Source organism: Oryctolagus cuniculus, chromosome 4 (assembly GCF_051225735.1).
Source record: "Oryctolagus cuniculus isolate XC-2025 breed Fujian yellow rabbit chromosome 4, ASM5122573v1, whole genome shotgun sequence".
NCBI classification, from domain to species: Eukaryota; Metazoa; Chordata; class Mammalia; order Lagomorpha; family Leporidae; genus Oryctolagus; species Oryctolagus cuniculus.
Genome location: NC_142870.1, coordinates 71,778,937 through 71,794,661, shown reverse-complemented (window position 1 = coordinate 71,794,661; position 15,725 = coordinate 71,778,937). Strand labels below are relative to the sequence as shown.

The 15,725-nt window shown below is 43.0% G+C and overlaps 1 protein-coding gene and 2 long non-coding RNA genes across 4 annotated transcripts in view; 1 reads left to right on the top strand and 2 right to left on the bottom strand.

Annotated features, from left to right (window-relative positions):
• GAP43 (growth associated protein 43) overlaps positions 1–15,725 on the bottom strand; it is a 120,310-nt gene that overhangs the window by 70,009 nt on the left and 34,576 nt on the right. The gene's annotated exons all lie outside the window — the stretch shown is intronic.
• Positions 4,288–9,626, bottom strand: LOC149127009 (uncharacterized). The gene is made up of 2 exons (XR_016232435.1): positions 9,496–9,626; positions 4,288–8,666 (listed from the first exon to the last, which is right to left on the bottom strand). It is a non-coding gene; the product is annotated as an uncharacterized LOC149127009 (long non-coding RNA).
• The window catches only part of LOC108177921 (uncharacterized), a 215,971-nt gene continuing 208,920 nt past the window's right edge, over positions 8,675–15,725 (top strand). For both annotated transcript variants that reach the window (XR_016232434.1, XR_011387891.2), the window contains exon 1: positions 8,675–9,445. This is a non-coding gene — a long non-coding RNA (uncharacterized LOC108177921). The remainder of the gene's footprint in view (positions 9,446–15,725) is intronic.

Genomic DNA, 15,725 nt, shown 5'->3' with positions numbered 1-15,725 from the left:
GCCCAAATTAAACCTCATCCCTAATAAAATCATATTTAGTGACTATCTTATTTATCTATCTTACATCCCTTACATATCCCTAACTGCCTCTCTAAGTTCTGAGAACAATCCTATGTATTTATATCTGGAAAAAGATAGGAATGTAATTGCCAGACACTTTGTGGGAGTCCAGCTTAGAAACCTCTGGTCCTGAGGAGACATGATTATCATGAATTGAGATATCCAGCTCTACCTCTGCACCTCCATTGAGTAAAGCCTGTATGCCATACACCTAATCTCCAGGGAAGGTTCAGAGGATGTGTCACCATTGTGCATGTTGTATAAATGGGACAAGGAATAAGGACTTGGACCTCCACTTGAAAATAAAAGTGAATTTTTTGAACATGTGTATTGCAGTTTATGAAGTATTTTCAACTTAATAAAAATGGCTCCTCAAGGAGTTGCAATGAAGTGGACTGTGCAAGTATGCCATACCCTTTTACAAAATAAAGAAATAGAGATTGGTGGAAAGCCCTATTGGAATGGGTCTTAAAGCTAGTCCTCAAAACTGTTGCATTTCCAGAAGCCCCATAGAGGATGCAATCTAAGAATTCAGCCCTAAACACTCAGAAATTGTCATTGAGTAAGTAGCAAGCCTATTACCAGTTCTAGGACTACTTGGAGTATTTTTGAATTAACAGATTTGGTCTATATTGCAGATTTGATTTTTTTTGTTTATTTGTTTAAAAGGGGTAGCTCAGGAATTTTGTGCAGGAGGCACCAGGGACAAGAACAAGTTTGAAATGGGGCAGCACTAAGTGAAACTGTAATTGCAAGCACACTGCTTTCTCAAGTCTACCTATCTTTTTTTTTTTTTTAATTAATTTGTTTATCTGAAAAGCAGAGCAAGAGAGAGCTCCTATCTGCTGGTTCACTCCCCAAATGCCTGCAATGGATTGGGCTGGACCAGGAGTCTGGAACTCCATCTGGGTTTCTTATAGGTGTGGCAGGGGCCTAAGCACTTGGGCCATCTTGCACTGACTTCCCAGGTGCATTAGCAGGGAACTGGATTGGAAGCAGAACATCTGAGACTTTGATGAACTGGCACCCTGATATGGGATGCCAGCACCACCAGCAGCAGCTTAATTCTCTGCACCACAGTGCAAGTCCCTCAATTGTGCCTCTCTTTTGGAGATGGTTGGCAGGATGATTTTGTAGGGTCATTGCTCTCTAGCAGCAATACTTTGCATATGTCTTAATGGTCTGTATCAATCACCTGTTGAGTGATTAAAAAGTTTTAGAGAAATATCAAAAAGACAAGCAAACAGGTTTTTTTCTGATTCTATAAGATATGTTGTTGTATTCTTCCACAAATGGGAAAAAACAACGGGATGTTTTTGTCCTGAGCCTGAGGAAGGAACCAGGTGGTTGGGGGCAAGGTGGTGTCAGGTACAGTACCTGTAGTTTGGAAACAAATAGACTGAATTTCTTTCTCCAAGCTGGTAGATGGTATAAGGGCAATGCATAAGATCTTGCTAAAATCTGTAAATCATAAATCTGAGTCTAAATTTGTTATTGTTGCTCATGTAATTGTTGTCCTCGTCATTCTTCCTTTCCTGCCATTTCTGTCATTTTTGGCACCTAGTTCTCTCTCAATTATCAGTCATCAATGCTCACTGATTTCATATTCCGTAGCATGGCATTGGGGGTCAAATAATTTATGTTTGGGTGATGGATCAGTCATAGCTACTAGTATGACCTGGTAAATAACTTAATTTCTTAGAATTCTGTGCCTTCATACCTCTTGTTAGGAAACTAATATCTACTATGCAGAATTTTCTTGAGAATCAAAGGAAATAATACATGTAAAATGCCTGAAACAAAACAATACACATGAAGTGAAAATTGCTGCTTTCTGAAGACTGAGTGAATCATTTGATAAATATTTTATGATTTTCTGTCTTTGATAGCTTCAAGGAAGGATATTTCAGGACTATGAATACTTAAAAAAATACTGCTGTGCCCCCACTCCCCAAGAAACCTTTAAAGGTAAAGCCTCTAAAACATCCTCATATCTTTGGAGAACATAATACTAATAAATTGAAAAATTATATGGCACTTTGTCATACAGTCTTCTAAGTACTTTATTATGTTATATATATAATATATAGCACCAAATTTCATTAAATATATTTTAATTTTATATAAAGACTAATTTAATTCTAATAAGATGGGTATTTATAATTTCACAAAGAAAGAAACGAAGGCACAGGCTCACTGAATAACTTGCTTAAAATCACACAGCCAGGGGCCGGCGCTGTAGCGCAGCAGGTTAAAGCCCTGGCCTGAAGCGCTGGCATCCCATATGGGTGCCGATTTGAGATCAGGCTGCTCCACTTCCTGTCCAGCTCTCTTCTGTGGCCTGGGAAAGCAGCAGAAGATGGCCTAAGTCCTTGGACCCCTGCACCCGCACCCACATGGGAGACCAGGAAGAAGCTCCTGGCTCCTGGCTTTGGATCGGTGCAGCTCTGGTTGTTGCGGCCAATTAGGGAGTGAACCAGTGGATGGATGACCTTTGTCTCTGTCTTTCTCTGCCTCTCCTCTCTTTGTGTAACTCTGACTTTCAAATAAATAAATAAATATTTTAAAAAAAATCACACAGCCAGTAAGTGGCAGAGCCAGGATCTGAACCCTAGACATTTGTATAGGTTATGTGATGTGAAATGGCCTTCAGAGCCAGGAAGTCAACACAACACGTGGGTGAGGTCTGAGTTGATCTCACCTCTGCAGGTTTTCCATCAAGGCTCCTTGGCAAGGTAGAAAGCAGAGTAGAGGGTGGGACAGTTCAGGGCAGGATTCTGTCACGAGTGCCTGCCAATGCTGAGCAAGCTCACAGTGTGCAAAGGACTGGGCTCAAGGCCGCCACCCCCATTTCATCCTCTCCCTTCAAAATCCCTTTACAATAAAGAAACAGAGATGAATTTTCAAAGCCAAGGCTGTGGCATCATGACCTCATCACCTAGGTGATGCTGTGACTCATTTTCTTCGCAAAGATTTTGACAGGGAAGATTCACACTTGAGAGCAGAAAACAGCCCAGAGACCAGCTTTCCTATTAATTCTGAAGGCAGGAGAGAGAACATTTCAGAGAGCAGAGAAAGCAATTCTGGGAGAAAAGCGGAGGCAGGGAGCCTCAGGTCAGGAATTATGGCTGTTTAATTAAATGAGAAAAGCAAATGGATGAACTGGAGTCACCCTTATGCATTCTTATCAGAGCAAAGGGATTGAGCAGGTGGTAAAAAGCAGGTTCTACAATTTATTCTTCAGTGAGAATTTAAATCCAGTCTGAGTTCCTGAATTAAACATTGCCTTTTCCTTGAACCAACTATTTCTATTCTTTTTCTCACAACTGTAGTGAAGCAGACAGGAAACTCCATCTATTTTATGAATGCAATGCTAGTTGCTCAGGTCACATTCCCCAAAGGTATCAAACTATTTTTGTCATAAAGGCCTTTGTGAGAATGTACTGTAGCATCCCACCTTATCCTTAGGGGATACATTCCATGACCCATAGTGGATGTCTGAAATCATGGCTAGTAGCAGATCCTATATAGAGTATGCTTTTTCATATATATATATATACATATATGATAAAATTGAACTTATAAGTTAAGTACTGTAAAGGATTAACAATAACCCATAATAAAAAGAGCAATCATTAGAATATACTGTAATAAAGATTCTTAAACACTTATAAGTTATTTATGGAATTTTCTCATTGAATCTTTTTGAACAGTGACTGTGGGTAACAGAAGCTGCATCCATCATGCCACTAAGCACCAGCATACTTCTCACTTTGTGATTCTACTGGGAAAAACCTTGCATCCTTTGGAGCCATAGAGAACATTCCTTCTTTTTTTATTTTGCAAACTAGGTAAGTACATTTTACAACTTCTGAATTCACATGAACATGTCTTCCAAGGAATTATAATAACCTAATCTTTGAGCAGAATAATCTGATGAATTGAGTTAAACTGGGGATATATTATTTGATTCTAAGGTCTTTCAAGTCAATGGTAATTATTTTTTTTCTATTTGCTGCTTAAATAACTAAGAGACATACCATAATCATCTCATAAACAATGTCACGTGACCCAAAGAAAAGTCCAGAATATCAAGTCTGTGCAGCACAGCAAAACTCCAAAACATGAGGAACTTTACAAGTGTGTCACAACATGGAATGTTGTAGAGTCTCTCTGGTGTGTAAAAATCCCAAAACGGTAGGATGATACCACCACTCTTCCCATAGTTCTTTTTTTTTTTTTTTTTTTTTTGACAGGCAGAGCGGCAGTGAGAGAGAGAGAGACAGAGAGAAAGGTCTTCCTTTTCCGTTGGTTCACCCTCCAATGGCTGCCGCGGCCGGCGTGCTGCAGCCGGCGCACCACGCTGATCCGAAGGCAGGATCCAGGTGCTTTTCCTGGTCTCCCATGCAGGTGCAGGGCCCAAGGACTTGGGCCATCCTCCACTGCACTCCCAGGCCATAGCAGAGAGCTGGCCTGGAAGAGGGGCAACTAGGACAGAATCCGGCGCCCCGACCGGGACTAGAACCTGGTGTGCCGGCACCGCAAGGCGGAGGATTAGCCTATTGAGCCACGGCGGGCTTCTTCCCATAGTTCTATTTACTCACCAAGCACAACTCTTCAGAGCCCTTTGCCAACTCAGGACTAGGCCCAAAATTGAAAAGGAAAGATTCTCAGAGGAATCCAAAACCATCACAATGGCTCTTAACTAGAAAAATTCCCAGGTTCCTCCTTGAGTCAAAGGCACACATGCTATCAAAGATGAGTGAGCCAAACAAACCAAAACTTCCTGCTATCACTGCAGCTTCTGATAAATGGGCACACATCAATCTAACTGCGCCTTGATACAGAAGCACTTCAGGAATATAGAACAAAAGGCTTAAGTCACTGTGGAGAATCAAGGCAATAAGAAGGATGGCTGGTGCAGTAAAGGAACAGGTGAACCTAGACAAAGATCTGCTTTTACCAAATGTCTGAAATTCTACCTTGGAACATTGTTCCCTTAGCTTTGTTTTGTTTTTAAGATTTTTTATTTATTTGAGAGGTAGAGTTACAGACAGTGAGAGGGAGAGACATCTGATTTACTCCCCAGATGGCCACAATGGCCAGAGCTGCGCCAATCTGAAGCCAGGAACCGGGAGCCAGGAGCCACTTCCCAGTCTCCCATGCGGTTGCAAGGGCCCAAGGACCCGGGCCATCTTCCACTGCTTTCCCAGGCCATAGCAGAGAGCTAGACTGGAAGAGGTGCAGCCGGGACTAGAACCGGTGCCCATATGGGATGCTAGCGCTGCAGGTGGAGGATTAACCTACTGCACTACAGCACTGGCCCCAGTTCCCTTAGTTTTTAAGATTTATTTATTTATTTGAAAGGCAGATATATATATATATATATATATATATGAATGAATGAATGAGAGAGAGAGAGAGAGAAAAGAAAGGGAAAGTAAAAGAAAAGAAAAAGAAAGGAAGGAAGGAAGGAAGCTTTAATCTGCCATATGCTGGCTCACTCCCCAAATGAACTCAAGAGCAAGGTCTGGGCCAGGTCAAACCCAGGAGCCAGGTACTACATCCTAGTCTCCCACATGGGTGGCAGGGGCCATATGCCATTGCCTTCCCAGGTGCATTAGCATGAAGCTGGATCAGAAGCAAAACAGCTGGACTTAAGCTGATACTCTAATATGGGATGTTGGCATAGTGGACAGAAGCACAAACCGCTCATGACACTTGCCTCTATTCTTTAAGACTCAAAATAGACCCTGAAATCAAACAGTGTAATATTCAACTTAAGTAGTTCTCTTACTTGTTCTCTCTTCTACTCTGTCTACATATCTATCACACACAGCTAAAATGACATGCCTGCCCAAGAAAAACAAATTTTAAATATTTCCATTGCCTGTCAAGCTAAGAAGATAGGCATCTTCTAGTACAATATAAATTTTAAAATATGGTATCTCCAAAGTAAAAATAATATATATAATGTTAAAAGACAGACATTGCTTTGGCATTTGAGAAATTCATAGACTTAATTCCAAATTGCCTTTTCTCTTCTCTCGGAAGCTACCTTGAGATTGCATCCAGTAAAACCGTACCTGTAGTTTGTAGTCTGGGTACCATGTGGACTACTGCACACATCTCTGTCCTTGGTGTCTGCTGAAACTCTGTGCATCCTTCATGACTCATCCCAATCCCTACCTATTTTTGGTTTTCTGAACCATATGTTCTCTATTGCAACTACTCCATTCTGTCACAGAGGTGTGAAATAACCTATAGACAATACTAAATGAATAAGCATGGCTGTATTCCAAGAAAACTTACTTATGAACAGCAAAATTTGAATTGCTTAAAATTTTAAAGTATCACATAGTATTATTATCCTTTTGATTTTCTTTCAATCATCTAAAAATGAAAAAACTATTCCTAGCTTGTAGGCTGTATTTGCCAACCTCTGGGATATTTTCTTTATGCTAAATTCTCATTGTATCTGTAGTTGTATTTCTTTATGTATTGTAATTATTAGTGCACCCACTTCTCAAATTCTCAACTATTTTGAGGACTCTTTCAAGGCAGGAATATTGATTTATTAATAGTAATAATGGAAGTTAACAAATATTGATCACTTTGTGCCAGGCACTGAGCTTTGTGTTTTGCACAGGAACAATCTCATAGCAAGTGTATGAGGTAGGTATTCTAACGTATGAAGTAGCTATTATTACTATTTTTGCAGATAAGGACACTAATACTCAAGAAGTTCCACATTTAATAAGTGGTCGAGCTAAGATTTGACTACCTACAGAGCTGACTTTAGAGTGCAACCTCTCTACAGCTCCACTCTGCAGCCTCTCTACCACTGTTTCACACAGAAAGGCCTTGTTAAGTGCATGGTGAATATGTATTATAACTGGCATGAAATTCTGCTGCTTTCCTAGAACAACTTATAGCAAAACAGATATCAAATGAACTCCCAGAGCAACATAAAGAGCCACGGGAGAGGCACTTCCAAGGCGGGCAAGCTCCAGAGAACTGAGGAATAGGAGGCGCTGAAGTTTGCTTTAGAAGAGTCTCTGCTGTGTCACCTCTTACTGGCTTATTCAATGCAGGGAATGCACAAAGACACTCAGACCTGAACCTAGCTATAACAAGCAGAACTGTAAGACAGAAATGAGCGACAAGGAATTGCATAAACCCCCTTGCTGGGCCATGGAAGGGTCAGGCCTGTGAGCTAGCAGCATGCCAGCTGCCCTCTCAGTAAGTAAGAAATGAGCCACAGCTGGGAGGATGCTTGTGTGAAGACGAGAAGATTTTTTTTTTTCTTTTCTATCAGGGTTGAGAAAAATGCTTATGGGCAAAAGGTTTTGTGAAACCAAGATAAATGGTGCTAAGTCACTAGACAAAAGATCATACCCTCTTGCTGTAGACACCTGTCTCTAGGGACTATTTCACACAATCTCAGGACTGTATGAGGACAAGGCAGCAAGGCAGTAAAAAGGCCGCAGATCACTAAGACAGCACAGTGATCTGGCAATAAGAACAACAACAATCAAATATCTTTCTTAACTTGCAGGGCTGTTTTTCCAGTTAGAAAGGAGAGGCAAGGAGGAAGGATTCTGACTACAGCCTTGCTGCTGAACAGGTTAGCAACAGCGTCTGTATCACGCAGGGCAGGGTGGGCAGTCAGCACAGTCTTGCCTAGCCCCAGACCTACTGCACCAGTATCTGCATTTTCATAATCTTCATACATCACGTGTGAAATGCATTGGCCCACAACACCCAGACTTAAACATACCTGCTCTGGGGAATCCTTTAGAGTATCTCATTAAATGCAAGGAGGTGTCTCTATTAGGAAATTCAGAGAAATAAGAAGCAACAGGTATATGGTGAAACCAATGGATGGGCGATCGGGGGCTAGGGCATAGACCTGACACATTCCAACTTGACTGTAACTTACGGAATTCTCTTTACTTATCTGGGCTTCAGTTTCTTTGTACATTAACAGAGTTGACTAGGGGATGTGAGACTCAAACAAAGTAGCCAAGTTCTAACTGTGTACAAAATATATATGTGTGTATACACACATACACACAAACCCCCCATTTTCTTATTTCCCTAGAAAAGGCTAAGCAGTTATCCATGATCTAATCCTGGACTCTGAATGAATGGGGTCTCCCTGCCATACTCCAACCCTTACTGCCACTTACCTTCTAAAATTGTCTATTGCCTTCCAAATTTATAATAATACTGTGACTCAAAACAGAGCTCCCTCAAAGGTCCCCAAAGGTGACCACCAAACTGAGAAAGCACAGAAGTCTTGGCCAGCCCGCTTGGCCATTACACGTTTGACACAGCTCAGCGTGACTTGTCTTTTATGCTCTGGGACCTGGTGAATGAGCACCTCATCAGGAGAGCAGACACAACCACCCTTTAATGTCCAATCCCAGCCCTTGCGAATGCAGGTACACGTTATTCCTACCTCAGCAAAAAGCTAGATGGTCCCTTAGGGGGGAACGGATGAAGATTCTGAAAAGCCACCTTGCCAGTCTGTGTGGAGACTCTGAATGAAATCTAGATATATATGTGAACCACTGTTATCCTCTGCCACAGTTGACTTTCACCTATTTAAACAATAAAAGAAGCTCAGGTCCCATCAGCGTCCTACACCCATCACTGGCAAAGGCACATGTCTCCCGCTAAGGTTTTTGTAGGCTCCTAGGTCCCTTCTTTGCAAGCTGGAGACAGATGGGGTCTTAACATCTGGCGCCACCTGACACCTTGGCTCTCTCCTCTTCCTTCTGGCTTCCCTCTCACGTGGACCTGAAGTGGTTTACAGCCATGACAAAGTCGAGCACAGCGTTAAGACTTGCATGCTCCACGCTGGTGCCGGCATCTGACTCCAAGAGGAAAGCCACCCCCAGTCTATGGGTAGCCACACCCAAAGTCACCTCACTTCTTCCTACCTCCTTCAACGACTCAACTCCCCACCCAAAAAAATATATTTGCAACTGTCTTCGGACAAGAGTGGAAAAGGGAAATTTCAAATTTAGGGGCCTAGAACACATAATAGGAAGAATGCGTTATTTTTCCAAATTAAGTGCAAGGCCTTGGCTCTTTCCCTGGCTTTCTTTGTTAAAAGCCTCTCGACCAGTCATGGCCTGAATTTTGTTTGTAAAGGCTCCTGCTGACATCAGAAAATCTCCCCGCCCAGGGCGCCGCCACCCCCTGGCCTGCCAGGGAGACAGCGGGAACAGCCCGAGGAATGCTAACGCGCTCTGTGCAGCCTCCGAGCCAGGCAGACACCCAGCGGCCTCTCTGCTTCCTTCCCCACCCGCCGCGTGACCTTGACGGTGTCCCAGGGCTCAGTCCCGGGAAGGAGGCGCTGCTGCCAGGGGCGCAGGTGAGGGGAGCGGATAATGGAGGGCGGAGAGGCCTGGGCTGCACCGCTACCTGCAGCCCCGCGGCGAGGCCTAGGGGCAGGGGCTGAGGCTTTTGTTCTCTCAGCAACCAACAGCAGCAATGAGCTCCCAAACAAGAGTTCCTGGAGGTTCGTTTCAGTAAAACCGAGTTCCTCGGGGCCCGGTGGGTAAGAGAACTGGTGGCATTGGAGGCGGGACGCCACCGGCTGCAGACGCCGCGTCGCAGCCTCCGCGTGGGGTCGCAACAGCGAGCGGAGGCTCCGCCCCGCGCACGCCGGCCCCGCCCCGCGGCCAAGGCTCCGCCCGTTCCGCCCGTCACGCCCACAGTCCCGCGGGCGAGTCTGGGAGGTGGGCGCGCCGCCGAAACAAAGGGATGAGATCACCCCGAAGGGAGGCCGAAGTCGAGCGATCGCCCGCGGGAGGCGGAGGAGGAGTGGTCCCCGTGCCGGGGCGCGGAGGGTGGGGGAGAGAAAGGCCTGCCCTGCGGGAGGGAGCGGGAAGTCAGTGTGTGTGCGCCGAGAGCGAGCAGCCTTGGGTAGAGCCGCCTGCGCCTTTGGGGTGGGGATGTTTGCTTAAATCCACCCCTCTGATCGCCATCGTGTCGTTCCCCCCGTACTTCCACGGTTTATCAGTTCTTTAAACCCTGTAGTTGTAAGTCTGGGGTCTGAGATGGGTTTCAGGGTGTGCCTGAATGTGAGGTAGTATGCAAAGCATGATTATTGTCTATTAAATCCATAGCTTTTCTAAGAATGGCATCCGCCCTGCTCCACGAGGTTTAAACATTACTAGGCTTCAGCGTCATAGAATAGAAAATAATAATGATAATTAAAAACACCGAACATGCAAATGATGCCAAGGGTGAGGAACTGGTAACACCGCCCTCTTTGGATGCTCAGATTGTTACCGTTCTGAACCAGATCAGCCTTGTACAGGCGAGTCCTTTTCCTTGTAAGAAGAGACTTTAAACTGGATCATGGAAGACCAAGTATGGGAGGCATAGACTTTGAGGCACTGTGAGGGCGGTATGGACGAGGCTGGGGACAAGGAGAACTCTTGGGTCCACCTTTCGGTTTTGTCTCAGGCTGAACCTCACTACCTTAGAAGACCCTGAATAAAGGCTTTGATGTGTATCTCAAGCCATTGTTGACAGGGCAGGGAGTTTGGCTTGCAGTACCTGTAGCTGGTTACTACCATTAGCTCATGAGACTTGGTGGGCACTCCCAGACTAACCCTGCAAGAAACGAATGCAGGAGGTCCTGGATCAGTTTCACCAGGTGGTTACTGTGGGTAACTGACACCAAGTTACCCCGGGTTCCTTTCTTCGGCCTGACGGTTACCATCTTCCCAGTCTCCCCCGACCCCTCTGCAGCTCTCCTCGCCCACCTTCCGCTTTAAATCAGCCGATTCCAAAACCACTCATCACCTCTTTTCTCCTCATTTTCTGTTTTCTCTGTGTCCTTCCCTACCCCAGTGGTGCTTTTTTTTTCCTAACTTTTGTCTAATCTGCCTGGGAAATGTCTTTGAAGTTTCTTTTTATCCATCCCTCCTTTTGTTCATTTGAAAATCTCATGACACAAAGGTACCTAAGAAACAAAGTTTTGCTATAGTTTTCGTTTTCATAAATGTTGAGTGGGGTTTTTAAAACACCTATAGATCAGTAAAAGGAAAACACAGTAATGGTTATATATATATATTTTTTCAAATGAAATTATATATAAGAAATGGTTCTGGGACCAGCATTGTACCACAGTGGGTTTAGCCACCACTTGTGATGTCAGTATCCATATTGGAGTGCTCATTCCGATCCTGGCCTCTTTGTTTCCCATTCCAGTTCTAGCTGGTGTGTCTGGAAAGGCAACACAATATGACCCAAGTTCTTGGGCTCCTGCCATGATTTGGGAGACACAGATGGAGTTGCCTGGTTCCTGGCTTCAGTCTGGCCATGCCCTAGTTGTAGCTATTTGGGGAGTGAACCAGTGGATGGAAGTCATTCTCTCTCTCCCTTCCTCCCTCCCTCTCTCTCTCTCTGTCACTCTACCTTTCAAATAAATAAATCTTTGAAAAAATACATGGTTCAACCCCTCTCCACAGTGTAGTAACATAACATTCTCCTGTATTTCCTTGACAAAGGTACAGAATTTCAGCTAGATTTTGTATCAACTAGAGTTTTATGGACAAGTCTGGAAATCACCATTTTATGTTACTTCTGCAGAGAAAGCATTCTAAGTTTCAAGTGTAACTATTTTTGATATACGAATATAACTTATAACTAGGAAATTGCTTGCTTTTCTAAGAAGCTGTTTTCTAAGAGGCTACTCCACCAAGACACTAACATTTTTATTTCTGGACAACGGGGAAAGACAGATAATGTTTCTGTTTTTACAAAATTGAGGTTTAAGGTAAATTAAATGAATATTTTCCAACCAAATTTCTGATTAGCAGAAAAAGTGCTCTCCCACTTAGGTTGAGAGTTTGCAGTCTTTGGCGGGAATATTCTGGATCAGGATTTCAGGAGTCCTAATCCCAGAGATGCTGATTGAGGAGTCTGGTGTAAAGTAGCCAAAGTACATTTTAGTATGGGGCAGGCTGCTCTACAGGGTCCATAAACCACAGTGATGACTATAAACTGAGCCACACTCTCTTTGGAAACAGTGTCCTTGAGTTTCTGAAAAATACAGTAGTAAGCAAGTCAGAATTTTCTGTCCCTATCTCATTGCTTCTTGACATTACAGACACCAAGTATCAGCTATCACATACAAATGACAAAGAATCTCTCTTCTACCTTCCAGCATGCATAGCTACATAGAACATGACACAAGTCCTGGAAGAGCCCATCACAGCATGTTGCATCACATCCAAGGAAAGCAAGCCCTAGGGAATGAAATCAATTCCTTGGTAGAACTGGACTAGCCCTCATTACCTCCTTTGTTTCCTAAGTCCCCAGTGCCACAAAGAACAAGAAGACTGAATGTGGGACAAAGTAGGTAACTGAATTAGCTCATTAGTGTCAAAAGGCATGGTTTGGCCTTAGGCAGTTGGCAGGTCTCAATTTATTATCCTTCCATTGTGGGCCTGAAAGATCCAGATTAGCAGACTAGATTGTTCCTCTGTTACATTTCAATCATAGAGACATGCTTTGGTGCTGCTTAGTAGTTCCTATGGAATCATAAAAGCCAAAAGGCATAGCCTGAAAAAATAGCAGAGTATGCTTTTTGTACCCCAGAAGCAAAATTCCCAAGTTTTGCATAATGTCATTGAATATTGTAATATGCAATATAAATGCAAATCAACTTCCAGGATTTTATCACATTTTCTAAGTTATAGGATACATATTGCTCCTTTGTGAAGTTTCAGTACATGTGGAGGTATAGATAGCCCTGGTCCAGGAGAAACCCCATCCCTAGTGCATCACAATATTACATTGTGCATGTACTATGTGAAATGGTTTGAAAGCAAAAGAGAATGTAGCAAAGCTTATAGTGACATCCAAGGGGTCTTCAAATAGTTCATGGAAATGTGTGTTATCCATAGACTCCAAAATATTTTTTCACTAAAATAAATTTATCTTGTAATTCCATTTCTCCATGACACTTTTTGAGTACCCTTATCTATGATAGCAGATGTATTTAATCAACTGTTCTGATACGAGAAGCTGACTTTGGTTGGTGCTATTTTAATTTTTAGGGGTTATATTGATTACCATATAGCCACATAAATACTCAACCTGAGGGAAGTATTTATAATACAATACATTAGCTATAGAAGTTATTTCATCTGTCTCTCTGTTATATCCAAGGTAGCATATACTTTTTCTACTTATTTATTTATTTATTTATTTGAAAAGTGGTGTTAACAGAAAGAGAAGACACAGAGAGATCGTCCACCTCCTGCTTCATTCCCTGAATGACCACAACAGCCAGGACTGAGCCAGGCAGAAGCCAGGAGCCAGGAGATTCATTTGGGTCTCCCACATGGGTGGCAGGGGCCCAAGCACTTGGGCATCCTCTGCTGCTTTCCCAGGCACATTAGCAGAAAGCTGAATTGCAAGTGCAGCCAAGACTCAAACAGGGCCTATATGGGATGCTGCAGGCTGGGGCATTAACCCACGGAGCCACAGCACCGGTTCTGGGTAACATATACTTTTAAAATTAGGAGCCATTGAATGCTGGTTTTCTGGAAATCTGATCCCTACCACGCCCTTCAGCAGTGAGTTTAGGAATATTCTAGTTTTCACAAGTCAGAAGTATGATCTCCTTTGTGTAATCTTGTTTTGCTGATGTCCTGTTTATTTTGAAGAGTCACAGACCTCAGAGGTGGAGGGGCCAACAGAGGTTTCTTAACTCCATCCTTACTCAATATATATTTCTTGCCTGGCGAACTTCAGAATCTCCTTTGTGCTTTACTTTGGATGTGGCAATTTGCCCAATATTGTTAGGAATTTTTGAACACACCAAATCCTGTAAATCATTTTCGAGGTGCTCCTGGATTTCCCAAGATGTCTTGGTGAATTTCCGTATTCTTTAAATATAACTATATTCCATTATAGACACTAAAGAGACCCCCACACAAAATGTTACAGCTGCTCTGCACTGTGTACATTTCTGGAAAGTGGACTTGGCATTATTTTCCCCAAGAAACCACCAATTTACACATCTGTGCTTTGCAGCGTTGAATATAATTACCATGATGTTGTTTGTAGGCACATGACCCTTGGAAGGGGCACGGTTAAACATCTGTAAACAGGGATAAACATCACATTGTGTCCCTTTCTCAAGCAATTTGAGCAATTATTGCTGGAGGAAAAGAAAAACCTTTTGTCCAGCCGATAGACAGCAGTATCTTCCATAGACAGCAGTATCTTCCAGTGTGAGGCTGTGTGAGACTGCTTTTGCCCCCCACCCCCACCCCAAGGCAGATGTCGCTGAAGCACTCTTTTGACTCAGGAACACAGTGTTCAAGTAAAACCAGGCTTTTAACAACAGACCGTGAGAGAGGTGTGCTGAAGTAGCAGTGGGTTTGTTCAGTATTTCCTCAGATCCTTCTGGAAAGAGCTGAACTCTTCAGTAAGGACAGTTTGTATTTCCTAAGGATTTGCCTCCAGAGAAGAACTTTTCAGATAAACTCTTGTCTGTTGCTCTTTCACCTACTATAAATGGATGAGGGCACAAGTATGTGACTTGTGTAAGGTCACACAGAAAACAAACGTGAGAGTCAGTATTTGGATCACTTTGAACCTCCCTTTGTCAAGCAACCAATTCGTTTTTATATGTAGAGTGACCAATGGATAAATTAAGCTGAGAACAATGGAGGAATTGAAAGGTGGACCATTGTACGGTGGAACAGAAAATTTCAAATCTATGAGAGTCAGTTGAGCTGAGTTCTCCAGCCTTAATGAGAAGCAGTTACCGTATGGTAGAAGCAACATATAAACACCCCTATATGTAAATTTGGCATTGGAGGAGTGGACAAGGTAAAGATAGAGACCAACATTTTCTCACTACCATTGTTTCACATATTTTAGAAATATTCTTTAGTACTAATTTTCAAAATTTCAAATGTTTAGTATCTAAAGGAGAAGTGAATCTGTTTTTGATGGGAAGATTCATCAGATATGAGCCAGGCAAAAATGTTATTCTTGAAAATAACAGCAATATTTATGCTTGGAAGGAACTGCCCACATTCTAGGATCAGTACATAGCTGGAATTTCAGAGGTAAGGCCCTAGAGGCAAGGATGGGGAAACCTAACATATAACTGGTATTAGAAAGGAGGTAGCATATTTCTAAACAGATGGTTGCAAGTAGATGGTCAACTCATTAACTCTTTCTGCTATTTTTTTAATTTATTTGAAAAACAGAGTAATGGAATCTCACATAAACACACACACACACACACACACACACAGAGAGAGAGAGAGAGAGCTTCCGTTTGCTCTTCACTTACCAAATGACAGCTCCAAAGTCACTGTAAGACCAAGTTAGAGTTAGAGGCAAGAACCAAGAATTTTTTCCAGGTCTCCCACATAGGTGACAGGAACCAAAGCACTTTAGCCATTACTTGCTGCCTCCCAGGGTATGCACTGGCAGGAAGCTCCAACAGAAGTCGAGTGGGAACTTGGACCCACTAGTTCCAATATGGAATGTAGGCATCCCAAGCAGCCTCTTAACTGCTGTACCAAACTCACTAATTCTATGAATCTGTAAACTTGGTCTTGGGATATATGGGTGTTTAGAAGGCAGAGGTTACCCTTGGTATAAAGCAC